Below are 26239 nucleotides of genomic sequence, written 5' to 3'. Positions count from 1 at the left end.
CCCAGCCACCTCCCCAGAGAATAATGGTGGAAGGGTGCTTATTCTTTTGTCCCTCCTGTGTTTTGGAACTAGTCCATGTACTAGGTCATGGACTGTAGAAGCAGCCACCTTGGAACAACATGATCCCACCCTGGGTCATGGTGAGTACCCCACCCAGGCTGGATCCGTAATTCTCTCCACAGAGCGAAAACTCAGAGTGGCTGTTGGACAGCTGTTCTTATTGTTATTAGCCCAGCATCCATGTCGCATTTTGCTGGTGCCAGACCCCTTGTGCTAGCTGTCAAGAGCCCAGCTTTTGCGGCCTGACAGTTTAGGTCAAATCCCAGCTCTTGCAGATTACAGCTGTGTGGCCTTAGCTGAGACACATTCATCTGTGCCTCAATTTCCCCACCTACAAAAGGGGACAATGTGCTGATTAAATTAGCAAACAAAGAAGAGAAGGTTAAAACGATTTAACTCATCTAACGCACCTAAAATTGTACCCGACAGTCGACTTCATGTACCACTTGCTCTTATGTGTTTGGGGGAGAGCCAGCCTTGGCCCTGGCTCCAGACCTGGCAGTGAGCATTTCCTTCCATCTGCCCACGGGTGGTCCAGAAGCAGGCACGTGACCAAGGCTGCGCTTACTTGCAGGCCTTCCCAAGACTTGCTGAGACTCTCAGAAAAGCAGAGTGTTGGCAAAGGGTAGAAGTCTAGAGGTCCTTTTGGTCATCTGGTCCCACGAGGGCTGAGCCAGCCGGGAGTGGAGCCGGCAGTGGTGCTAGAGGAGGGAGAGTCTGCTGCTTAGGTGCCCTGTGACCACCTGGATCCAGCTGACTGAGAAGTTTGAGTTATTTGAGCCGCGAAATTCCCCAATTCACTTACACCAGGTTGAACGGCTTTCTTTGTCCCCTGCAGGAGCCAAACAGTCCTGACACGTTCAGTCTGGGCTGGTCCCTTGAATAAAGGAGATATAAAGCCATACCAGTGCAGGGCGTACTCGGTTTGGATGGTATATGTATGGAGAGGCTGGTCGCGGGGAGTAGCGGGGGGCTCCCCGGCCACAGCCTTTCCTGGCTGCACCTGGCTTCTCAGAGCCTACGGGACACCAGCGTAATCTGAGAATACATTTCCTTTTCTTGCTTAAGCTGGCTTGAGTGCCTGATGCACACCTCAAGAATCATGGGAGTCCTAACGAGTGGTTTGTTTTCTGTTGTTTTTAGGAAGAAGTGTACAGAATACAAACATTCTATAAGTCCCTGGCATATAACTCAGAGATAGCTAGCTTACTGTCCTATTTGCCAAATTACAAATGTGATCCTAACAGATGAACATGTGTTTGAAAAACAAAAGTCTGACTCCTCTCCACACTTGTGGTCAACAGATGACCTGAGTTAGCCCAGACCGTGATAAATGTTGGTGGAAAGGAAGCCTGATCTCTGGTGACATCTTTCTGCCCATTCTAGGCTAAAGAGGTGCCCCCCCCCCTACCAAATGTACCACCTCCGGGACACCTTGGTGGCTCTATCGAGGGAGCATCAGACTCTTGGTTTGGGCTCAGGTCATGATCTCAGGGTCATGGGATCAAGCCCTGCATTAGGCTCAGCGTTCAGTGCAGAGTCAACGAAAAATAAAAAAAGGTACCAGCTCCCTCGCTGTGCAGTGCAAGAGTTGGGGGGGGGGGCGGTTAGAGTTGCCGGGACTTGAATGCTAGCTCCCCTCTTGCTAGTGCCTAATCATGCAGCCTTAGGCAAGGTACTGCCACTCCCCTGGTTTCCATTTTCTTACCTGTAAACGGGGTTGATGATAATGCCCACCTCACTCAAGGCTTGCTGTGTGCCCCAGAGGAGGGGAAGTCCGGAAAAGTGAATTAGCATCTCTGGGCCTCATTCTCCTGCTCTGCAAAAGGAGGATCTTCCCACAAGGCTGAGGCTGCCACCTTGATGTGAGGAGGAAGTCCCCTCATGCTCAGGGCTGACCGCAGTGCCTGACCTGCAGTGAGCACTCACCAAATCCTGGTTGTTACCAGTTCCTTCACTGTGGTCCCAGCTTCTTCCTGCCTAGCAGGGTTGGTGACCTTCCTGCCTTTCGGTGCCCCTTTAAAATTTCTGTTCGGTCGCTGTCCATATAAGCCCAGGCGTTTGCAGTAACCAGAGTGACCTCCTGGGGCCTGTCTTGCCGCAGGACCCCGCTGCCTCTCCGGCTGATAGCCCGCCGCCGTCACTTGGCCTGCACACCGTCTTTAGAGTTGCATTTCAGTGGCTCCCCATTGCCCACAGTTCATGGCATCCAGTTCAAAGACCTAATTTTTTCTTTATATCCTGCCTTGTTCAGAAGATATTCAAATATCTGGCAGTATCTCATTTTTGTTGAAGATGCTCCATGATCTCTTACTACAAAACTAGGCCTTCAAAATAGTCTTTGGACCCAGACCCCATTATCAGTTCAATTTGGTCCTGTCATCCATTGGTTTGATGGGGATCTGTCCAGTGGGTGTCTGTGCAGTGCCAGGCACAGGAGTGCCGTCGTGGAGGCCTCGCTCTTGGGCCTCCAGCTGGGCCTCCAGCCCATGAAGTTGGTGTGTTAGTTGCCAAGAGCTGCCATGACAAAGTACCACAGACTGGCTGGCTTCTAGAAAGCAGAAATATTTTCTCCTAGTTCAGGAGGCTAAGGGTCTGCAATCAAGGTGCTGGCTGGGCCATAACTTCTCCAAGGCTCTAAGGAAAGAATCCTTCCTTGCCTCTTCCATCTTCTGGTGGCCCCTGGCCTTCCTTGTCTGGTGGCAGCCTTCCCCCCATCTCTGCCTCCATCTTCATGTGGCAGTCTTCTCCCTGGGTGTCTTTGTCTCCAAATCTCCCACTTGTCATAAGGACACCAGTCATTGGACGGAAGGCCCATCCTAATCCAGGAGGACCTCATCTTTATTTGATTACATCTGCAAAGAGCCTCTTTCCAAATAAAGTCGCATTCATGGGTGCTAGATGTTAAGACTTCAGTGTATCTGTTGAGAAGACACAATTCAACCCATTATAGCAGCCAAAGCAGCAAGAAACAAATAAATGAGGGCAAAATTTAAATGAAAATACCTTTTTTAGGGACACCTGGGATGCTCAGTCAGTTAAGTGTCTGCCTTCAGATTAGGTCATACTCCTGGGGTCCTGGGATCAAGCCCCATGTCAGGCTCCCTGCTCAGTGAGGAGTCTGCCTCTCCCTCTGACCCTCTCCCCTGCTCATGCTCTCACTTGTGCTTTCTCTCTCTCTCTCAATAAATTTTTTAAAAAGAAAATAACTAAAATTCACAATTTTATAGTGGAAAATGGTATAGGACAGTGTTTGAGAGTGTGGGAAAAGTAGAATAATAGTAATAATGCCCAATCTTTGGACTGTTTGAAGGAGGAGGTGGGCAGTGAGTTAACACATGTCAATTACCACATGTAACACCATAACACCTGCACGTGGTAATCTCTTAATAAGATCATCTATTCTTTACTTTCTTTCATTTCTTAGTTAGAATCTTAAAATCTGCAAATATGAGAACACTTTAAATAAATCCACTGTTATTAAGCCTTAAATCAAACATCATTGTGCACTTAAGAAGGTCTTATCTGTCATCTTGTAAATGGGCTACGCGGCTCGCACAGCTTACCTCCTATTAAAGTAACAGGGATTATAATATCAAGTTATCAGACATTGTATTCTGTCGCAGTGAATGTGCTGCCCACATGGCTAACCCTTTGAAGGTAAAATGGATTATAAAGACCAAGTGCTTGGGGCATCGCATACCACTGCAGTGAACGGGAGAGAGTGGTTACTTGGTTTCTTTAAATTGAAATTTACCATAGTGACAGCAGCATGAGAAAACACACCAAGCCGTCATCCACGCTCAGTTAAGATGAATTTTGTTACCATGAAATTTCATCTGTAGTGACTATTTTCGTTAATGTGGGCCAAAGCAAATTGATTAGACTACTGATCTCCAAAAAGTAGAAGAATTCATGGACGGAATGTTGTGCTAAAAGCAAATTGGACCCATTTTCCTACTATTCTTGAGAAAGAATGGAGGTGAGAAAAGGAACAGAAAGTTGAGGAAATTTCTTTTGATTTATTGTTAATGCTCCTCTCTCAGTTTTTCTTTAGACTGCTTAGTTCTCATCCAAGCTACTATGGTTAATGTTTTTAGCTTATATTAAAATTTAATGTTGTAATAGAGATTAGTATTATAGTTGTGCTATAACCTCATTTTAAAGACATAGAAATTGAGACATAGGCATTTTTAAAAGATATTTTTTAAACTGAGACTCCTAATTGCTATACACTGGAGTTTAAAGTGTTATCAGAAAACACATTGCCTTGAACTTCTAACCCAATAGCACTTCTCAAATTTTATGGTCTCAGGATTGGTTTTTTTTTAAGATTTTATTTATTTATCAGAGAGAGAGCACAATGCAGGGGGGAGGGCAGGCAGAGGGAGAAGCAGTCTCCCTGCCGAGCAAGGAACCCAATGCAAGACTCAGTCCCAGGACCCTGGGATCATGACCTGAGCCAAAGGCAGAGGCTTGGCCTACTCAGCCACCCAGACATCCTGGTCTCAGGATCCTTTACACTGTAAAATTATCGAGGACCCCAAAGAACTTTTGTTTGTGTGGGTTTTATCTATTGATACATACCATATTAGAAATTTTAAGAAGTTAAAACCTAAAACAATCATTTGTTAATTTATTTTCTTTTTTTTTTTAAGATTTTATTTATTTATTTGACAGACAGAGATCACAAGTAGGCAGAGAGGCAGGCAGAGACAGAGGAGGAAGCAGGCTCCCTGCTGAGCAGAGAGCCCGATGTGGGACTCGATCCCAGGATTCTGGGATCATGACCTGAGCCGAAGGCAGAGGCTTTAACCCACTGAGCCACCCAGGTGCCCCTGTTAATTCATTTTCAAGTAACAATCATACTTCCATTACATATTAGCATCACAGCAATGACATCATCATATGTAGGGAGCTTCTGGAGAACTCCATAGTACACTCGTGAGAGAATGAGAGCGAAAAAGACAAATGACAAACATCTTAGTATTATTATGAAAACAGTTTTGGTCTTGTGGATTCCCTAGGTAGGTCTCAGTGTTCCCCAGGAGCTCCAGGACAGACTTTGAGAGCCATTCGCCTAGGTGGTTCCCATGCCTTCATAGCAAAACTGTATTTTTTTGTCTAAACTATGACTATTCAAGGAAAAGGAACAAGCATACTTGTAAGACTCGGCGTTGCTAACACTGAATAAAATATATAGTTGATACGTTATCAATCTTCTTGTTGTCTTTAACATGGAAGCAATATGGTCAGTACAGAGTACGTGCTCTGAGAGGACTCTGGGTTCTAATCCCAGCAACACCACGTAAGCCTTGTGGCCTTAACACTTAGCGTCTTAGCCTCAGCTTCCCGTCTGGAAAATGAGCAGGCCGCTCCTACGGACCTCAGAGGCTTGCTGCGAGCATTAACTGGAATAATCTCTGTAAGGGAAGGTGACTTTCCCAGCCCCCTCCCAGGGAACCTGGGGCCTTGTGCTTGGTTCTGGGCCATATAGCCCCTGCCTGAGAGCCCTCTCTTGTGATCTCACACCCTCAGCAGCGGACAAACTAGAGGAACTGGATTTCTGAGTCCCTGGATTGTGACGTGAGCAAGAAGTAAGCCTTTGTGGTGGCAAACCGCGGACGGGGTTTCAGTTGACGCCCTCCTGCCTGGTAGCTTGGCCTCTTCACTAACAGACAGGGGAGGGGAGGACGCGAACGGGGTGACATTTAAATGGAAACTTAGAAGAATAGAACCTTCAAAAATTAAAAGATTTTAAGAAAGGAGCTACCTAAAGGTGGGGGCAGGGAGGCCTTCCCAGCACGGAACTAGAAAACGCAAAAGCCCCCAGGCAGACGCCAGAAACTTTCCAGAGACCCGCCTGGCCCCAAACAAGGGGGAAGTGGTGAGAGATAAGTGTGGAGAGTAAGTCCCAGGGATACTAAGACCTTTGCAGTCCCCAAACCCCACAAACAGCGCGCAGCCTGTTGGGGAGGCATCTCTGCGTCTTCTACCCGGGCCCCTGGGTGGGAGTCACAGAGTCAAAGAGGTGCAGCCTCACGCTATGCAAGACTGCAGAAGGAATAAAGCTGCAGTTGGAGCCACTGAAACATAAGCTTGTAGAGTCCCGGCGTAACTACAGTCCTAAGTTCTGCAGCTTCTCCCTGTCCGAGTGCTCACAGGCCCTCCCTGGCACCGGGAAGAGGAGAGCTGCTGCCCGTGTACACAGAGGGCATGAGCAACCTCAGTGGCGACACTGGGGTTTTTCATTTTGCCGGGGAATTAGTGCCTGTTCCTAGCAGCGGGGCCCAGGAGTCCCCACGTTCTCCTTCAACAACACAATAGAAGCCGCACCTGGGGGAGGAGTTTCCAGAATTGCCTCCTGGTGGGCACGGCCATCACAGGGGCGGTTTTCAGAGACCTGGGCAGAGGAAATACCTGACAACGGATGGAATGAAAGTTACAGTTGAGAACTATCCTACCCAACTATTGCCTGCCTTACTTCCAGGGTTTTAAGTTCAAATTCCACTTCTTAGATACTTCTGAGTATCTGATCAAGAGTTTGTAGAGGTTGTCATCTTCTGTGTGTGTTTTCTCAACCTGGGGTTCAGTGGTACCCACAGGTACGGTGCCTCCTTCGGTAAGGTATGGTGGACTCTTTATCTTTTGATGATTCCAAGGAAAGGGATGGAACTGTTTGCCTGTCCTTTGCCTGTGCTTATTAATTCGTGTGTAACTCTCAAAGTGGATGCATCTCTGGGGTGCCTGGGTGGCTCAGTGGGTTAAGCCTCTGCCTTCGGCTCAGGTCATGATCCCAGGGTCCTGGGATCGAGCCCCGCGTTGGGCTCTCTGCTCTGCAGGGAGCCTGCTTCCTCCTCTCTCTCTCTCTCTGCCTGCCTCTCTGCCTGCTTGTGATCTCTGTCTGTCAAATAAATAAATAAAATCTTTAAAAAAAAAAAAGTGGATGCATCTCACGTGGCATCAAAAGGAGAATGGCGTATTACCAAATAAAAACGCTAGCTTGCAATTCCAAACTAACTCACAACCTTACAACAGTGCCCCTCCCCGGAAGACACGGGTCCTGAGTATCCTGATGAAATCGAAGGACATTTTTCCAGCTGGATGATGGGATTAGAATTACCTGCACGGGGGACCGGGAGGACAGCACCCTGGGGGTCCAGGACCGGGTGCAGGCGGCTGGCTCAGACTGGCAGTGTGTTTTGTTCATCCCACACCACAGGGTTTTGTTTTTTAGTTTCACTGTCAACATTGAGGAGTAGGGAAGTAGCAGATAGAAACCAAGATCTCTGGTTTTCTTTAAAAGTTTGAAATATCTGGGCACCTGGGTGGCTCATTTGGTTAGGTGACTGCTCAGGTCGTGATCCTGGAGTCCTGGGATCAAGTCCCACATCGGGCTCCCTGCTCAGCAGGGAGTCTGCTTCTCCCTCTGCCCTTTCTCCTCTCATGCTCTCTCTCTTTCTCTCTCTCTGAAATAAATAGGTGAAATCTTTAAAAAAAAAAAAAAAGTTTGAACTATCTGGCCAAAGTGGGTCCGAATGCCCACAAGATAGCAACGAGCCGGCTCTACCCTCTTGACCGCACCTTCTCCTCAGTGTCCCACATTCCCCTCTACTGCCTTTCCCCTAGCCAGCTTCATTCATTGACAGTACCAATGGGGTCTTGGAACCCCAAGAAATAGAATCTCTCCTGTTCTTCTCTGGGCTCTAAACAAGCTGAGAAGTAAGACCGTGCATAAAGCTGAAGGCAAAAAAGATCTCTGTTTACAGAGAGAGAAGAGGTTGGAAGGCATGGCTTCCAGCTGCGGGTAAAACCAAGCTGGTTTAGCCAGCAGGGTTTCGGGGATTGTGGTTCAGGGTAGGCCGCCCAGTCCTTCCTACAGCAGAGGAGCAGGAGAGTGTGGGTCCCGGGTGCAGGCGTGCTCTCAGAAGAAGGAGGACAGAACGGCCGCATGTCAGGACTTCAGGCTTCCCAAAGTGTGTCAAAGGGCACAGAGGCCTGGCGTGACAGTCGTGGAAACTCCCAGGGAGGGGAAGGAGCACCAGGCGCTCGGAGCCGCTGGGGCTGGTGAAGGCTGGAAGAAGGTTAATTCTTTAACAAGCTGAGCAAAGAACACCCATGCTCTCCCAGGCGTGCAGTGAAATCACCCGGGTCCTTAGCTCAAGGTCAGTAAATGTAGTGACCTTTAGCAACCATGGAAACCAAATTTCTAGAAAAAAAGCAGCAGAACTGACTCTCTACTGCGGTAAATCAACCGGAATGAAAAGCGTGAAAAACAAAAGCAACAGAACAAAAAGAAAGCACTAAAAGGCAACCCAAGATGTATTTTATGACACAGGAGCTAAATTCAGGAAAGCAAGAGTGAGACCTGGCATAGACGGGTGAACAGCAGAGTCCGGGGCCGGCCACTGAGGCATAGTCTTGTTCAGTGAGCACTAGCGAGTGCCACACACATTCACTACCATGCAAAGCACGTAACGTGAACCCCTTTACGGATGAGGAAACTGGGACCCCGAATGACTGATTCGAGGTGGCTGGTAGAGGGATCCCAGGGCCAGGCTCACCAGCTCTGAAACCCTTCCCCTCTCCCTGCCTGTCCTTTTGGGCCACGTGTAAGTTGTTTCCTGAGAACAGGAACAGCTCCTTCGGAGAACTGCTGGTCTGCAGTCAGAGACCTGGCCCGACTGGGCCAGGCTGGGCCAAGCTAGGCAGGCACTCCAGCCTGCCCTGTCCCTGGACCAGTTGGCATCCTGGCTTCTCCCAACCAGTAAGCTGGTTACCTCTGGTCTGTGAGGCCGTGACCTGACCTTTCCCAGCCTCAGGCTGCCCACTCCCCACAGAGCAGAGATGGCAAAAGGGGCATGAATTTGGCCTCCACACCCACCGTGTTAAACCCTCCTGGTCCATTAGCAGCAAGTTTTGCAGAAAAGATGGGGTGTCGCCAGGCACGGCTGCGTTGGAGGGGTTTCCTCCCTCCTGGTTTGGTTGTGACGCCACCGACACACACACCTTGGTCATGCCTGCCTGGGGTCGTGTTCACTCCGTAGTTCTCCGCGAGATCAACTAGTGAAAATCCCTTAATAGGGAATGTTTTTAGAAGGAGCATATGGGAAATCAAAAAAGGGCTAAATATAAACCTGTATTTACAGAACTGAATAAGGAGCAAAGAAAAGCTGAGCAGAGAGAGCCGGATGGAGAAGGCTTCTCCTAAGACAGGTTTTTTCCGGTGGGCGTGAGTGCGCATTTTGCTGTATATGTGACTTCGTGGAGTTGCCTATAATTAAACAAAGAAAAAAAGCAGCTCATGAAGCCAAAAACAGTTCTGGTGCCAATCATATTATGGAAGCACCTGAGGCTATACCCACTGACTTTATCAGAGCTATCATTCGGTTGCATTTCAGACTTAGAAACGATCAAATGGAGCATAAACTTCTAAAATAGAAGTTTCATATTGAAGACATTTTTTAGGTAGCTAAGGCAACTCTGAGAAATGATCTACATCATGAATGCTAAGAGAAAAAAGAGGCCAACTCTGAAATCAGGGCATAAGCAGGCATGAAAGAAATCCCCATTGCCCAAAGAGCGTGAGGAAAGAATAAACACATATTTATTGAGCAACTACCATAGGCAGGATGGTTGGTAAGCATTCTCGTTTGACCCTCTTGATGTTGCTAAGTTGAAAGGATTATTTTTCTCCCCTCTGTATACTGAAGATCGCAGTGTCAGAGGCTACACTGCTAGCCCACAGCAGGCTTGGGATCCAAAGCTAGTTCAAATCCAGTTGTCTGGGGCGCCCGGTGTCCATTAAGCTGAGCCTTGGGCTCAGGTCATGGTCCCAAAGTCCTGAGGTCAGCCCCGTGTCAGGCTCCCTGCTCAGCGGGAGTCTGCTTCTCCTTCTCCCTCTGCTGCTCACCCTACTTGTGCTTGTTCTCTCTCTCTCTCTTTCAAATAAATGAATAAAATCTTTAAAACAAAAAACCTAGTTGTCTGTCTCCAGAGACCCTTGCCCTTCCAAATACAGCTGACCCTCTGGGGTGGCATCAGCAGGTCCTGCTCCGGAGGTTCTCATTCTTTCCTTGTCAAAGTTTTTAAATCAAATCTATTTGAGAAGTTTTCTTCTCTCTTTAGGGAAAGGTATTTCCTTGAAAGCACTTGGTGGTAAATTTTACCGTTAAGACACCCCCGCCATAACTTTTGTGTGTCGTGTCTTTCGTTATGTCAGTTAGATTTTACGTTATTTTGTGTGTTTATTTCTCTGTCCAGAGACCTTACATGTTGACACAATATGGTGTAAACCAAATACTTGACTCACTTGGGTCACTGTGACGCAAAATCTACGGAAACAGCCAAGGGTGGGACCTGACCAGGATCCTGCTTCACCTGCCTTTACTCAAATGTCAAGGCCATCTTTGAACACGCAGATTAGCCACAGATGGTGAGATAGCAGAGAGCAAGCAGAGCGAGAAAGGTTCCCAGTCCTCACACAAAGTGTGCATTGGAGGACGCAGCCTGCGTTTTGCTGAATAGCCTGTCCCGGTGTCAGCTGCCCTTCAACAGCACCCATAGAAAGTGCTGGTTTATACAGCCCACTGGCTGTGGTGGAGGTGGCGGAGGTCTGGCTCCCTAAGAAATGTGTCCACAGCCCACCTGCTCAGATGGGAGACAACCCGCTTTCATGCAGCTTACCCTAGAGCGGGGACTCCAACGTGCAGAGTCCAAAAGGCAGCATCACTGAGCAGCAGGAAAGAATGGAGCTGCCAGCTATGTATATTTTTAATGTCACCCTTTAAAATGTTGGCTTTCGGGGGCTCCTGGGTGGCTCCATCAGTTAAGCGTCTGACTCTTGATTTCAGCTCAAGTCAAGATCCCAGCCTCGGGCTCAGTGTGAGGTCAGCTCGGAATTCTCTCTCCCTCTCCCTGTGCCCCCCCTCCGCCCCTGCACGTGAGCTTGTGCACGTGTGTGCTGTCTCAAGTAAATAAATGAAATCTTTAAAATTTTGAGTTTCATGTGATGGATTTATATGTACTTAATACATTAAAATTTATACTACATGCATCGATTTTATTAGTTAATAGATGTAACCTAGAAAGACATGCTTGAAAATGGTTTGCCAGCATGGGGGCAAAACCAAAAAAGCTTGGAAACTCTCTGCCTAGGGGAAGGTGAGTATCAGTGGAAGTGTGACCAAAGCCCGCTGCTAAATTCCTAAAATCCAAAAGATAAACCCAAATTGCCTGGGTCACGGCGCAGGGAGAGGCAAACTGCCAGGAGCAAGGTACACTGGACTCTCCTTGCTTCTCTTTTTTGCCAATAAAGATGACACCCTGAGAAATTGCCTAAGAAGCAGGTGTCATATGAGTCACAAGACAGCCCTTTCGTTCCCTGAGTAGCCCCAGGCTATGGCCCCCAAGAGTCCGAGAGACCTGCTCTCCTTCCCAAACCAATGAGTTCTGCTGGTCAAAGGAGCAAATAGTAAAAGACACGTAAAAATTTCAATATCATTTGCCCTACAAGAAATGTACATTAAAACTAGTAAGGATACCCTATTCTCTGACCATCAATTACATAGATTTCAGCAAGTCAGTATTTGGCTGGGGTGGAGAAGCAGGCGTTCCCATATACACCCAGTAGGTGTGTAAATTGGCAAAAACTTTCTGTAGGCAATTTGAAAATTCTGACCAAGAGTTTAAAAAACGTACACATCTACCTACCCATCAATTTCCCCTCTGGGTATTTTTTGAAGAAAATAATCAAATTTGGAATTAAAGGTTTAAATACCTTTTAAAGTTTGTTATTCAATCACTTATTCATTCTACACACACTTACTGGAGTCTTTGTCGAGGCAGATTCTATGCTAGGGGCTGCCACACAACAAAAAATAAAATAAGCCTCTGCTCGCCTAAAGATTATTAATAATCATTTCAGTGTTATTTATAACAGGGAAAAATAGAAACAACACGACCAAAATCAGTGTTGTTATTATTGTTCTGCAGTTACTAATACTTATGCAGCCATTATAAATTGTATTGAAGAACACGCTGGAGGGACGCCTGGCTCAATCAGTTGGAAGAGCTGCCACTCTTGATCTCGGGGTCATGAGTTTGAGTCCCACCTTAGGTGTAGAGCTCACTTACATAAATAAGCTTAAAAATAATAATAAGACGATGACGACATTGGCAAATGTTCATATCAGGCAGTCTGAGTGGAAAAAAAACAGTTAACAAAACAGACATTGTATGTCTTCCCACAGTCATGAGTGCCCAGAGAAGGGACACAGTGGACCCTATCATTTGAGACAGAGGTAATTTAGAATGAACAGACTTCTCTTTAGTGAGAAACAAAGCAGAATAGAACAAAAAAGCATTGGGAAATGTGCCCATCATTTCTTCCTACTTCATGAATATTTTCTGAGGGTAATTCTAGGAGATGCTAACAGAGCAGGTAACAACATCATCGTTGGAAGATTCTGAGAGGCAGTAAGACTCATCTCAGGAACTATGGCCCAAATGAAAATAAGTTACCTCATCCAATATTTAAAAAGAATCTCCAACATAATCAATAAAAAGCCCCTAAGAGAAATGGGCTTGCTCTGTGGGTATGAGGCCTGTTATAAACATTTAAGAAGGCAATTAGCCATATTTATCAAAACTTGTAATGTCACTGTCATAACCTAGCGATTTTATCTGTAGGAATAAATCTATAGGAGTACTTAGGCCTGCATAAAAAAATTTAATAAGGAAATAGAAATTAACCAACTAATGCATATTGGGAGTCTGTAAGAAGACCAGAGAAAAAGAGGCAGCAAGAATACTTGAAGAAATAATGGCCAAAATTCCCCAAATTTGATGGAAAAGATTAATCTGCACATCCTAGAAACTCAACAAAATCAACCCAAAGAGAGGCATGCTGAAATTTACCATAGACGGACTGTCCAACTGCCTAAAGCCAGAGATGGGGAGAGAATCTTGAAAACAGCAAGAGAGAAATCCAGTGTCATGTATAATTGATCGTTAGTATATAAACAGTTGACTGTTCTCACCGGAAACTGTGGAGGCCAGCCATGAGGGGGATGATCTATTCAAAGTGCTGAAACAAAAACAGAATTGTTCATCCAGCAAACTATCCATCAAAAATACATCATTGAGGAGTGCTTGGGTGGTTCAGCTGGTTGAGCGTCCAACTTGATTTTGGCTCAGGTCATGATCTCAGAGTGGTGGGACTGACCCCTGTGTCGGGTTCTGTGCTCAGTGGGGAGTCTGCTGAAGATTCTCTCTCCCTCTCCCTCCACCCTTCTTCCCACACCTCCCCCCACCCCCATTTCACACACACACACTCTCTCTCTCTCTCTCTAAAATGAATGGATAAATCTTTTTGTAAAATGTGTCATTGAAAGTTATTCAAATAAACAAATATAGACAAAACCTGAAAGAATTTGTCAGTAGTTGACCTATCCTGCAAGAAATACTCGAGGGAGTTCTTCAGGCTGTATGAGGGGACACTGGACTACACTTGAATCCACATGGTGAGATAAAGATCTCACCCTTGATTAAGTGCTAGGAATGTGGAGGGAAAGACCAGATATAGCACATTTCTGGTTACCTTGTCATCTTCTTCTTACTCTTCAAGCTTTACACTCTTGAGTTTTTAATGCAATATCTAACAAATACCCAGTCATATTGAATCAGCCTGATGTTTGATTTGGAGGGCTGATGACCCATGCTTGTTTTGATTTGATGAAATTTGGAGCTTGGAGCTAAGAGATATCTCCCTTTTGTATGACTGAGCACAACCTAAGAAATACCACCACCAATAATAGCATCATCATTTTATAATGTAAGTCTAATTGGAGGGTGAATGGAAGTGCTATTGGCCAAGGGCCCCTATCCACTAGTTACATCGTATTAGAAAATATGACCCAAGAATCTGACAATCAAAAAGGATTATCTTTTATTTCACCATTATTTGTTCACAGTTATGCCATCTGGCTCATATAACCAGAGGAAACTTGGCACCCACATTCAACTGGAATGACCGTCAATTCACAAAACATCCTATTTTCTCTTTGCCAAGAACAAAGTGACAACTGATCTCAATGTGTAAGTACTTATAATGTAAGACAAATGACTTGAGCAAGAAATATTTTTTAAGAAGTTAGGGTTAAAAGAACATTTTAGTGTCATCAGATATCTCTAACTATGTTCTAATAGTATAACCTGATTTATCTCTCTTTGTGTTTGTCTCTAAATTTTCCCTTTGATTTAACAAATACTTTTGGACCACCTGCTTTATAAAATGGAATGAGCCAAACACTGAAAGAATACCAAGCTATATTAGGCAGGAAATGGGTCTAGCTCTATAAGAAAGAAAACATCAGATTTCAGTGGCTTAACCCAATGGAACTTAATTTCGTGCTCACTCAACAGCTCAGTGATGGTGTCCTAGGTCATCAGGCAACTCTCTTCCACCTGATGATCCAGGGATTTGGGCTCCTTCTGTCTTGAGTTCTTGCCATCTTCTTGGACATCAGAATCTTGGTTCAAGCTGCCTAAGCATTAGAAGAGTAAAGAAGGCATGCACACTTCTTAAGACACCCAGCCCATAAGTGACACTTGTCACTGCCACTTGCATCCACCTGTAAGAACATTCCCTTGGGCACACCCGGATGTCAGAGATTGGCCAATGTGGTCCATGGCTGGGTAGTCATTTCCCTGCAACAACTTGATACTCGGGAATGAGGGGGAAAAAGCTAGAGGTCTATTCTTGTTGTGTGAGATATAGCTTCTATCTTCAAAGAAGCTCTGTCAGAGTAGAGAAAGAAGTTCACAGGAGAGAAACATCATGGAGGAGGTAGCATTTGAGATGATCCTGGATTGTCAGAACTGCCAGACCATGTGTTGGTGAGAGGGGCATTCTAGACGGAGTGACTGCCACTAAAGAAGCAGGGAGGTGGGAAGGGAATGTTGAGTAACTAGTTTTCCTGGAACAAAGATTTGCACAGGGAAGAGATGGAGCTGAGAAGTTTTGTTAGGTCACTGTTATGTAAGGCCCTGAATGTCAGACAAAGAGCTGGAATTCCATGCTTCCTTTATGATGATTATCCTGCATTTTTAACACAAAGTTTCCAGAACAGTGATAGCATTAATCATTAACAAGTATCAGTCACAGAACAGACAATACATTCACTATGAAGGGATTTCATTTTTCAGATGGTAATGCTAGTAACAGCATCATATGACATTCACAGGCTGTAATCAATTGCAAAAGTTTGCATCTGTTCTCACGTGTCTTGATACTTACAAAATACAATCCAAACAGTTTAATTTCTCTCTTGCTCCTTCTCCCAGGATTATCTCACATAGTTCTCTAGAGGCGCGGAGGGTAGCTTTACACACTGACATCACAAACCAGCAAGGCCTCCCCTTGGGCGGGGCAGAAGACCTTTTTAGGGCTGTGAACTCTGGATACTGTTGAGCCGCAAAATGAGCAAACCCTTTAGAATCTCTAAAAGTAAGAAAGAGAGTTTTATTCAAGCCCAAGTTAAGACAGCTGCTCAGGAAGCACACTCTTCACAGGAAAAAAAGAGCTCCGGAGAATGAACAATTTTTACAGGGTTACACACTTTTTACATCTTTTAGAAGCTCAAAAGATTATAGATTAACATAGAGGCAGCAATCATGAGTTTTGTTTTGTTTTGTTTTGGTGTTGTTTTTTTTTTTAAGAATTCCAGTAAGAGGCAAGTCACATAGCTTTTTTTTACTCCTTTTTTTTTTTTTTTAAAAAGATTTTATTTATTTATTTGAGAGAGAGAGAGAGAGAGAGAGAGCAGAAGCAGGGAAAGGCTCAGAGAAAGAGGGAGAAGTAGGCTCCCTGCTGAGCAGGGAGCCCCACATGACACGGGACTCCATCCCAGGACTCTGAGATCATGACCTGAGCCAAAGGCAGACACCCAACCAACTGAGCCCCAGGAATCACAAGTTTCAACGTCAAGGAATGCAGGGAGTAAGAACATTGACTGATAGCTTTAGGACAAGATGGTTTTTCTTTATGCCACTCATTTATAAAGTAGGTTCACCATGTATGCTTGGTGGGCCATAAATCAGGCTTTCGCTTTGAACAAAGTTTATGTACAGTCATACTGACTTACAAGGAAATCTAAAATGGCTTTCCTCATACATCAGGCCTTTAGAGAGCTTTCCTCTCTTCAATACCAATACCAATCACTGCAAACCCGTAAACATAATTCCCTTCACCTTCATCAGACAGCATCCTCACAGCATCAGGCTCAATGTTGGCATGTAAATCGTACTGGAAATTTAACAGGAATAAATATTTGTTTAAAAAACATTCGCATACAAAAGGACAGGAGGGGCACATAGAGCAACATTGGGGAGCCTTAGCAAAGTAGTAACTGGACTAGGAATTGAACTTTTTCTGAAGGCATTTAGGTTTCTAACAGTAGCATTTTGTGGATTGTGACTTTGATGTATATCTCTCCAAGCTGGCAGTGGCTTTAAAGTAGACCCAAGTAGAGCACCTGGGTAGCTCAGTGGGTTAAGGCCTCTGCCTTCAGCTCGGGTCATGATCTCAGGGTCCTGGGATCGAGCCCCGCATTGGGCTCTCTGCTCAGCAGGGAGCCTTCTTTCCCCCCCACCGCCTGCCTCTCTGCCTACTTGTGATCTGTCTGTCAAATAAATAAATAAATAATCTTTTAAAAATAATAATAAAAATAAACACTTGGCTAGCATCCTGAGTCTCATTTCCCTCAGTAGAGAAGTGAGGGTAACAATTGGTAACAATTCTTCTCAAAGGATTGAAAAGGGGTTGAAATATGATAACAAATGCAAAGGCCTTCACATGCTGTCTGGCTTGGATTAGAGGCTCCGTAAATGATACATCCCTCACTAATCCAAGACCTGTTAGGATATTGGCCAGATTGCCCTGGACCTCAGTTTGCAGTCCCTGGATCTAAACTCCCATTTTGAACCCTGCAGCAGGAAGCAGAGGGTAACCTTTGTGAGGACTAAACCATTTCAGCTTGGGGAAGTTGAGATGAGTTCAGGTGGCACCTGAGTGTGGCACGCCTCGTCCCCAGGTCTTCAGGGTTGTCGTCCTTTGAGAAGAGAAGTAGGAGGCACAGGGAGTTGAAGTGGGGCACAGAGGAGAAGCCTGGTTGTGTGTTTTCCTTTGTGCTGGCTTGTTCACCAGCCTGCCAGACTTTCTTCCTTCTCCCCTCCCTTCCTTCAGAAAATATTTAATGGTACAGATGATGTGGCAGTCGCCATGCATGGCATGGAGTTTGAATATTAAATAAGATACTGGTTCTGATCCTTAACTAGCTTCTACTCTAGTAGGAGAGACCGATGATAATAAAAATCACAGACCCATATGATCAGCCCTGCACACAGGGTGGGTTGATGGTCCAGAAGCCAGAGAACTCCGTGCTTGGGGGAATAGTGGACTTCAGGACCTGGTGATAGAAGGCCTCCCAAGGACCGTTCCTTCAAGGTCATTTTTCCTTCCGGTGGAAGTAGATGTTGCTCCAGTGGTTTGCACCCTGTCAGGAACAACATGTGAAAAGATCAATAAAATGGCTCTTCCATTAGGGAACCTCATAGAAATGAGCTGCCACAAAGAAGCATGTGATGTACAGAGAGGAGGAAAGTGAGGCTTTACAGCCAGACCATGAAGGATGTAGACCACGCTTAGGAACTAGGAATAACAGCTCAACAACCGGAAAACCAAAAACCCAGTTAAAGAATGAACAAAGGAGTCGAATAGACATTTCTCCAAAGAAGACACACAAATGGGCAACAAACATGAAAAGATTCTCAATTTCAATAATAACAAGTGGAAAAAAATATTAACAAGGGGATGACCATTATAATGATGATGATGATGATAATAGTAATGGAAGTGTGGGTGAAAATGTGGAAAAATTAAAACCTCTGTGCACAGCCACTAAGGAAAACAGTCTGGTAATTCCTCAAAAAATTAGAATGGAATTACCATATGATCCAGCAACCCCACGTCTCGGTATTTATCCACAGGAATTGAAAGCAGAATCTTGAAGAGGTATTTGTACATCTTTGCTCACAGCAGCAATACTCACAACAGCCCAGAGGGGAGGACAACGCAAACGTCCATCCATGGATGATGAACAGCTAGACAACGTGTGGTGAACACATACAACGGAGTATTATTCGGCCTTAGAAGGACGGAGATTTGGACAGGCGCTACCGCACGGGTGAACATTGAGGACATTCTGCTAAGTGAAATATGCCAGTAGCCAGGGGACAGATACTGCATGATTCCACTTCTGTGAGGTATCTAAAGTTGTCAGACTCCTAGAAATAGAAAGTAGAGCGGTGGTTGCCAGGGCTAGGGGGAGGTGGAAGAGAGGAGCTGTTTTGTGGGTATGGTTTCAATTTTGCAAGGTGAAAAAGTTCTCGAGATCCACTGCACGACAATGTGCATATAGTTAACACTACACTATTGTACACCTGAAAATGACGAGGATGGCAAACCTCGTGCTAGGTGTTCTTTACCACAATGAAAAAGAAGGAGTTGGGACCAGTCCTTTGAAGGCAGCGGACCGTTCCCTGAAGGGTTTTAAAGCTGGGAGAGACACGGTCACACTCTTTTCTGGGAGTAGCCTCCGGGAAAAGCGTTTTATGGATCAGTGATGGAACAGACTGGAGCCCTGGGGAGACCAGCTGGAGGGCCTTCGAGGGTCCAGACATGGCCTGATGAGGGTGTGACATGCTCAGAGAGAAAGAGGAAGGAGACGTGACAGCAGGAAGGAATGCAGGCGTGGCTGGGAACCACCGTCATTATGCCTGAGGTGTGTGACCGTGGACACTGTCTGCCTGCGCAATTCTGGGCATTGTCCAGCTTGGCGTGCTGTTACTCTTGCCCAGAGAGACATCTGATTCAAGAGGACTCCCTGTCAGGAATTCCATGAACTGCTTGCTCTGTAGGATTCTGAAACTGGGTCCTTTCCCCATCCTGTTCCTCTAGCTTCTTTCTTTATTTTCCTATCTTTTTTTTTTTTTTTTTTTAACAGTAACACCAATTCCCTTGAATATCAAAGTTGCAATTCTCCTAAAGCCAAGTAAGGAGAGTCCTGATTCAGGCAACATCTCTAGAAATTTGGTAACTTTCCATTTATCTTTCTTTCATCTGCATTCTATGGAATTTCCCAGCAACTCTTATCATCCTCCAGAAATGCATCCTAGGTGAAACCTTTTTCAATCTTCACATTTGAGAAAAACCATTGTAGTGAATGTTTTCCTTCTCACAAATGCATTAACATATGATTTCTGGAGACGGAGTATGTCACCATCAGTGGGTGAGAAGGATGAGGTCACCCCAAAAGTCAGGTGCGGTGGGGGGTGGTCGGTGAGGGACTCTGAGGGACTCTATCAAGCACACCATGCTCTCAGCACAATTCACATTTTGACTCAACAAAATAACGTAGTTCTTTATACCACTAGCTTTTGGAATTACTTATGAAATGTGGACACCACTGAATGCCAAAAGCCAAAAATAGTTTCTTCTAAATTAATCATGTGTGGCCTTTGTTAAAGTAATGTTGCTTGTTAAAATCGTATTTAATAGTACAATTTACGAATCATCAAATCTCTTATTTTTGTCCTTTGATATTTCATTTATTGCTTCCAAACTTAGCGAATTTATTAACTCCTCTAAAGATATAACTATTTGTTCCTGTTTTCTGCTACTTTACTATGACTCGATTTATATATTGAATTGTCAATCCTATCTAAAGTGTTTTGGGTTTTTTTGGCATAATGTAAATTAAATCATGTTTCAATATTGCTAGCACCAAGAAGTAAATCCAAAAGGGGTTTTCCTCCTCTATAACGCCGATCATTTGCATGTTTTGTAAAATGCTTAGCACAGTATAAACGTGAGGTAATTTAACCCGTAGGGGAAAAACGTTTTCACTCCACAGCTCCCTTGGAAAATATTTAAAACACAGCAGTCATAAATCTAATTTTCTTTGAAGGTACTTTTGGATAGAATCCAGGAAAGCTACCCTTTGTAAAACAGATGAATATTTCATCTGAAAACTTGGTCCACTTAAAAAAATTAACTACCAAGCATGTTTAAGTGTCTATGTTAGTTACTGTGGTACAAATTATAGTCAATAGAAGTTTCATGCTGAGAAAAACCATGAAGTACATAAGATGAATGCCATTCACTGTGATTATTCTCTTCAGGAGCTAGAAAATAACTACTTAGATTATGCATGAGGGTAATTGCTGTTTAATGGAGAAAAACTAGGGGAAATAATTATGAGAGTGAAGAAGATATTTCCTAACCATCTGTCATTGAAAAATAAGAAACAAAAAAGGAAACGTAGTACATTTTCCAGAAAGACTTGGACATGATGCCAAAAGGCAACAATCTGAGGCTCCACACACAAAAGAACTTCTCATGAAGAAATCTGAGATTGTTGTATGTAAAGTTCCTTCTAGAGCCATCGCCAAGATGTGTTTTACTGTTACAGTCACTCACCTTTATTTGACATTTTTACACAGCCAAGGTGGAAAAACACGCCCACCTGAGACGTCAGTAATTGGAAGGAGACGCCAATAGAAAGACATTTCTTCCTTCCGGGAAAATAAAAGTAGGGGGCAGTGGTGAAAAGCAACCTTTGAATTTCTTATTTGTTTATGGATCTATATGTATGGCCTATAAAGGTCTATATTTAGGGCCCCGTGTAGGCTTTATTCAGATAATAGTTCATCGGTGATGTCTTCTGTTGAAACTGGTCTTCTATAAGTCTATAGATATTCGCCCCTGCCATATGCCTACCTGGGCTTCAGCCCTGCCTCAGAGGAGCTAATGCCCTGGAGGCAGAGGAGGGAGCAACTCGGTGAATTATTCCACGGGACTGCTTTGCTGTTGTTCAATAATATAGGCTGTAATAACGAGACAAGACAGCGGTACAAGAGTTGTGGTGAGGCAGTATGTGATTAAGGGTGCAGCTGGAAGTAATCTCTCTCTCTCTCTCTCTCTCTGAATTTCCAGAGCTCTTTATCTATGCCTCTTAAGGCATTTTCCCCTTTCTTCTCTGATGGTACTGTTATTTCTCTCTCTTCCCCCTCTTAGAGAGTGAATGATTCGGGGGCAAGTTCCAGGTCTGACTCATTTTGGATCCCCCATAGACCCTAGCCTATTCCTGCCTAGCATTGCTGCAAATAGACATTTGTTATTTATTTTTTTAAAGCTTTTAGTTACTTATTTCACACGCGCGCGTACACACACACACACACACACACACACGCAGAGCAAGAGGCAGGCAGGCACAGGGAGAAGGAAAAGCAGGCTCCCCTCTGAGCAGAGATCCCTGTGGACCACAGGCTGGATCCCAGGACCCTGGGACCATGACCTGAGACAAAGGCAGACTCTCAACCAATTGAGCCACCCAGACACCCCAAGACCTTTGTTATTTAAATAAAATGAGGGACACAGAGAATACATATGAGTGTGAGGGGGATGGAGGAGGGGCATGAGTTTGTGTGAAGATTCTCACATTGGACAAAAATAGATTTAAAACAAACAATAAATGCCTGAAGCGAACATTGTTTTTACCCCTGTATCATCCATTCATCCTTTTTGTGGTGAGAACACCTTGATTTTCTTTTGAGGACCTATCACTCCATTATTGTGTGCCCTTGGTTAGACTGTGATCAAGGGGGCTTGCCCTCTTTGGCCTGGATAATGACACTCTCATGGAGATAGAACTCAGGCAGAACAAGGACAGAAATTGCCAGTGACTCATCCCAGCGTAACCTATCCACTAGGATAATGAATTATCCATTTGGATGCCATTCTTCGGCAAATTAAAGATGGCTGCTCATTCTTTGTCAGCCCTCCCATCAGGAGGCAGAGCCTATGCCCCTTTCCTTCAATCTGGACAATATGTCCCTTCCATGATTAAAAGAATCAATGGAAGTGACCGGGTCAGTTTCAGTGCCTAGGTCTTCATAGTTTGGCCACTTCCACTTCTTGTCTCTTGGAAGGTGCCCTCTTAGAGACCTGAGCCACCATTTAAGTCCAGCTACCCTGACCCACCATGCTGTGAGGAAGCTGAAGCTCACCACGCAGAGAGATGCTGTGGAGAAACATGCCCAACCATCACGCAGCACCCTGACCCAAGCAGCTGACCTGTGAGTGAAGAATCCTTTCCATGACTCTAGTCTCAGGAGCCATCCGACTACAGCTGCATGAGTGATCCCTGTAAGAACTCTCCAGATGAGTCCATGAACCATGAGAGAGAATAGTAAAATGTTTTAATCCGCTAAGTTTTGAGGTGATTTGTTACACAGCACAATAACGGAACACATGGAGACTCTTCAGAATACCGTTGTTCGGCTTTCCCCTCAGACGCTTCAAGAGTCCTCTTCTCCCCCATTAGGATTGTAGGACTTCCTCGTGTTCCTGTAACGCAGTCTGCTGTCCGGAGTATGCTAATGTCTCTCATCTCCTCTTTCTTTTCTATACCTCAACTTCCTGTGTGTGAAATGGGGGTTACAAGGTACTTTCATCATAGCATTGCTGTGAGGAAGAAATGAATACTGTAAAGCACTTCAAACATTGCCTAGCACAAAGTAAGCACTTACTGAATATAGCTTTTGTTAAGTATTAATCCATATAATAATGCCATGATTTAGATGAGACTGTTAAGCTTAAACAAGTGAAATCAGAAACTGCAAACTGGCCATTCACTGTTGGCCTTTCCAGGTTAAATATTTGAATTAGTTGCAGCCATTTCCAAATCTGGTAGAGTTCGTATGAATATCTGGAATTCTGGCTTATTGCACAAATGGGATGATCTCCGCAAGATGCCCGGTGGCTCTTGCTGACCAGTGACTTCCCACTTCACACGGAGCCTGTCCTCTCTGGTTCACCACTGCCTACCCCCCACTCCCTACCCTGGTATCCACCACCTTCGTTCCTTTGCATTACTTGCCTGCCTTTATGGACATTTGAGTTTGTAATTCAAGGAAGTGAGCAAAGATGGGAAAGAAGAGAGGAAGGAAGAGAGGCAGAGAGGAAGGCTGAATTCAGCACGTGCACACGTTCTTTCTGACTATAGGCATTTTGGCAAACACTGTAATAATCAAAACATACTTCATCTGGTAGGAGGATCAAATCCACCTTTATAAAACAAGAACCTATTTCAATCATTAAGATAAAACCAATGTTTGATTTGGACAAGTGTTCTCATTCAAATGCTTGCAAAATATAATTTCTTGTCTGGGAGACGCTCTCTTTAGGAAAAACCTTGGGGGTCTGTGAATGTGTTAGTAAGAGCGTAGACAGAATATTTTATTTATATATGTATTTATTTATTTTTAAAGATTTTATTTATTTGTGAGAGAGAGAGAGCACACAAGCATGTGGGGTGGGGTGGGGGAAACGGAGACTCCCTGATGTGCAGGGACTCCCCTACCAACTCGGGGCTCGATCCAAGGACCCTGGGATCATGACCTGAGCTGAAGGCAGACGCTTAATCAACAGAGCCACCCACGTACCAGTCTTGGAATAACTAAAATCCTTTCTAGACCCTTCCACTTGCTGCTTTGTTCTAAATTATTTGAACTATTTACTTTCCCATTTCCTCACAGGGGAGCCTGTCTGTACAGTGTGAGTTTAAAGATTCCCTAACTGTCTTCCACCTGAGTGCATTTGCAGGTCTGTCTCTCCTGTCCTATACCAGTGCAGAATTGGGGAGATCATGTCCATTGCAAACCGAGGGCGGAGGCTCTGGCTGTCTCAGGCAGCCAGTCGAGCAGCTCAGTCTCCCTCTGGGCCAGGGCCTGGTTCACTAACACGAGAGCACTGGGAGACCAAAGGAAACTTTGTTGGGTTAAGGTTCCAGTGGGCACCTCCCAGGGGAGACGTGCACAGTTTATATTATATTTAACAATCTGTCAATCAAGGAAAAATGCAGACATTAAAGCAGACTTTGTAAAGGTTATTATTAAAGTAATATAAGCAGGGACGCCTGGGTGGCTCAGTGGGTTAAGCCACTGCCTTCAGCTTGGGTCATGATCCCAGGGTCCTGGGATCGAGCCCCACATCGGGCTCTCTGCTCAACAGGGAGCTTGCTTCCCTTCCTCTCCCTCTGCCGGCCTCTCTGCCTACTTCTTATCTCTGTCTGTCAAATAAATAAATAAATAAATCTTTAAAAAAAAAAAATAAAGTAATATAAACACAAAGAACAATAGAAAAATAGGAATAATAGAAGAAAAGGTGACCCATCATCCAAAAAATAATCAGGTTTACCATAAAGATGTAGTTTCTGCCAAGCTTTTTTCTTATAAATCTTAATAATCATAAGGAATAGTTTTGAATATGGTCTTTTCACTTGACCTGCTGTTATAAGCATTTCCTCTGATATTATTACCTGACCTTTGTAGGCAAAACCATAGTGGCTACAAAATATCTCTAGAGGATATGTCATAATTTGTTGGATTACTTTCCTAATATTTGTATATTTAATTTGTTTCTAATTCTTGTAAATAATATGGCTCTGAACATCATTATATATAAAGTTTTTAATGTATCTGGGATGAGGTCCCTATGCCAGATCTTCAGAAATGGAGTTATGGAGTTAAAAAAAACATGGAAGGGGTGCCTGGGTGACTCAGTCAGTTAGGTGTTAAACTCTTGGTTTCATCTCAGGTCATGATCTTATCATGAACTTTGCATTCATCAGGGAGTCAGCTTGAAAATTCTCTTACTCTACCTCTCCCCCCACTTCCATGCTCTCGCTCTCTCTCTCTCTCTCAAATAAATAAATAAACCTTCTTTAAAAATGGCAACTATCACAGCTCTTGTTACGTAATTACTTTTCTGAAAAAGATGTATTTATTTATTTGAGAGAGAGGGAACACACACGTGCAAGGCAATTGGGGCAGAGGGAGACAGAGAGAGAATCTCAAGCAGACTCCCTGCTGAGCACAGAGCTGATCATTACCTGAGCTGAAATCAAGAGTCCAGTTCTTATAGGGCACCTGGGTGGCTCAGTCATTAAGCGTCTGTCTTTGGCTCAGGTCATTATCCCAGGGTCCTGGGATTGAGCCCTGCATCCGGCTCCCTGCTTGGTGGGAAGCCTGCTTCTCCCTCTCCCACTCCCCCTGCTGTGTTCCCCTTCTCACTGCGTCTCTCTCTGTCAAATAAATAAATAAACCTTAAAAAAAAAAAAAAAGTGCTCAACCAACTGAGCCATCCAGGTACCCCACTTGTTGCATATTATTAAATTATTTTCCAAAATGTTTTAACCAAGTTAGACAGCCACCTCAAATGAATGAGAGGTGATGTGTTGTCACTTCCTTTTCAACAGTATGTATGATCTGTTTTTTTTTTTAATCTTAAATTGGTTAGCCTGGCATTTCACAATCTTGATTTCAATTTCCTTGACTCTGTTCAGAATGAACCTTCTTCCATGTGTGGAGTACTTGTTTTTTCTTCATGTTGAATGTTATTCAGTGTCTTTTATGCACTTACATATGAACTTTTTAGAGGTTTTCTTATCTTTTTGTAAGCTCTTTATATAAAGTGTTATTAACGTGCTGTTGTATTTGTTGGAAACATACTCCTCTAGTGGTTTGAATTTTTTAATATTTTATTCATATGTTGGAAACATATAGAGGTTAATACAGCAAATACCGATGAAACTACACCCAACTTAAACAAATAATATTTTGCCATAACTTCAAAAATGTTTCAAGAATAAAAAATTACAAACAAGTATATGTAATCTGTATGGTACTGATTTTTGGAAATTTGTTGAGACTAACTCTGTGACCTTGTATGTTGTCAGTTTTTATAATTGTTTCGACTGTTTGGGAAAAGAAGAAACAGTCTCTGTTTACCACCTGCAGGATTCTCTCAATCCAAACTTGATAAAGCTCGTTAGTTTTACTTTGTAAATATTCCTTATCCTTGCTAAAGTTTTTTGTCTTCTTGACCTAATAGTTTCTGAAGAAGGTGTTAAACATTTCCCACCATGATATTAGATTTGTAACTGTATCCTATCATTCTGTCAGTTTCTGCTCGGCATTTGGAGTAACTGTGTTGTTGGGCATTTACCACTCATGATGGTCCCTGACTCTCCCCCTTAATCCTGATGTGGCATCCCAG

General features: G+C 44.2%; 1 long non-coding RNA gene across 1 annotated transcript in view; it reads left to right on the top strand.

Annotated features, from left to right (window-relative positions):
- LOC116869085 overlaps positions 1 to 26239 on the top strand; it is a 59471-nt gene that overhangs the window by 7713 nt on the left and 25519 nt on the right. The window contains exon 2 of the long non-coding RNA XR_004382957.1: positions 14034 to 14157. This is a non-coding gene — a long non-coding RNA (uncharacterized LOC116869085). The remainder of the gene's footprint in view (positions 1 to 14033; positions 14158 to 26239) is intronic.

Source organism: Lontra canadensis, unplaced genomic scaffold, assembly GCF_010015895.1.
Source record: "Lontra canadensis isolate GAN:19392208 unplaced genomic scaffold, GSC_riverotter_1.0 scaffold18, whole genome shotgun sequence".
Taxonomy (NCBI): domain Eukaryota; kingdom Metazoa; phylum Chordata; class Mammalia; order Carnivora; family Mustelidae; genus Lontra; species Lontra canadensis.
This window is presented reverse-complemented; position numbering and strand designations above follow the sequence as displayed.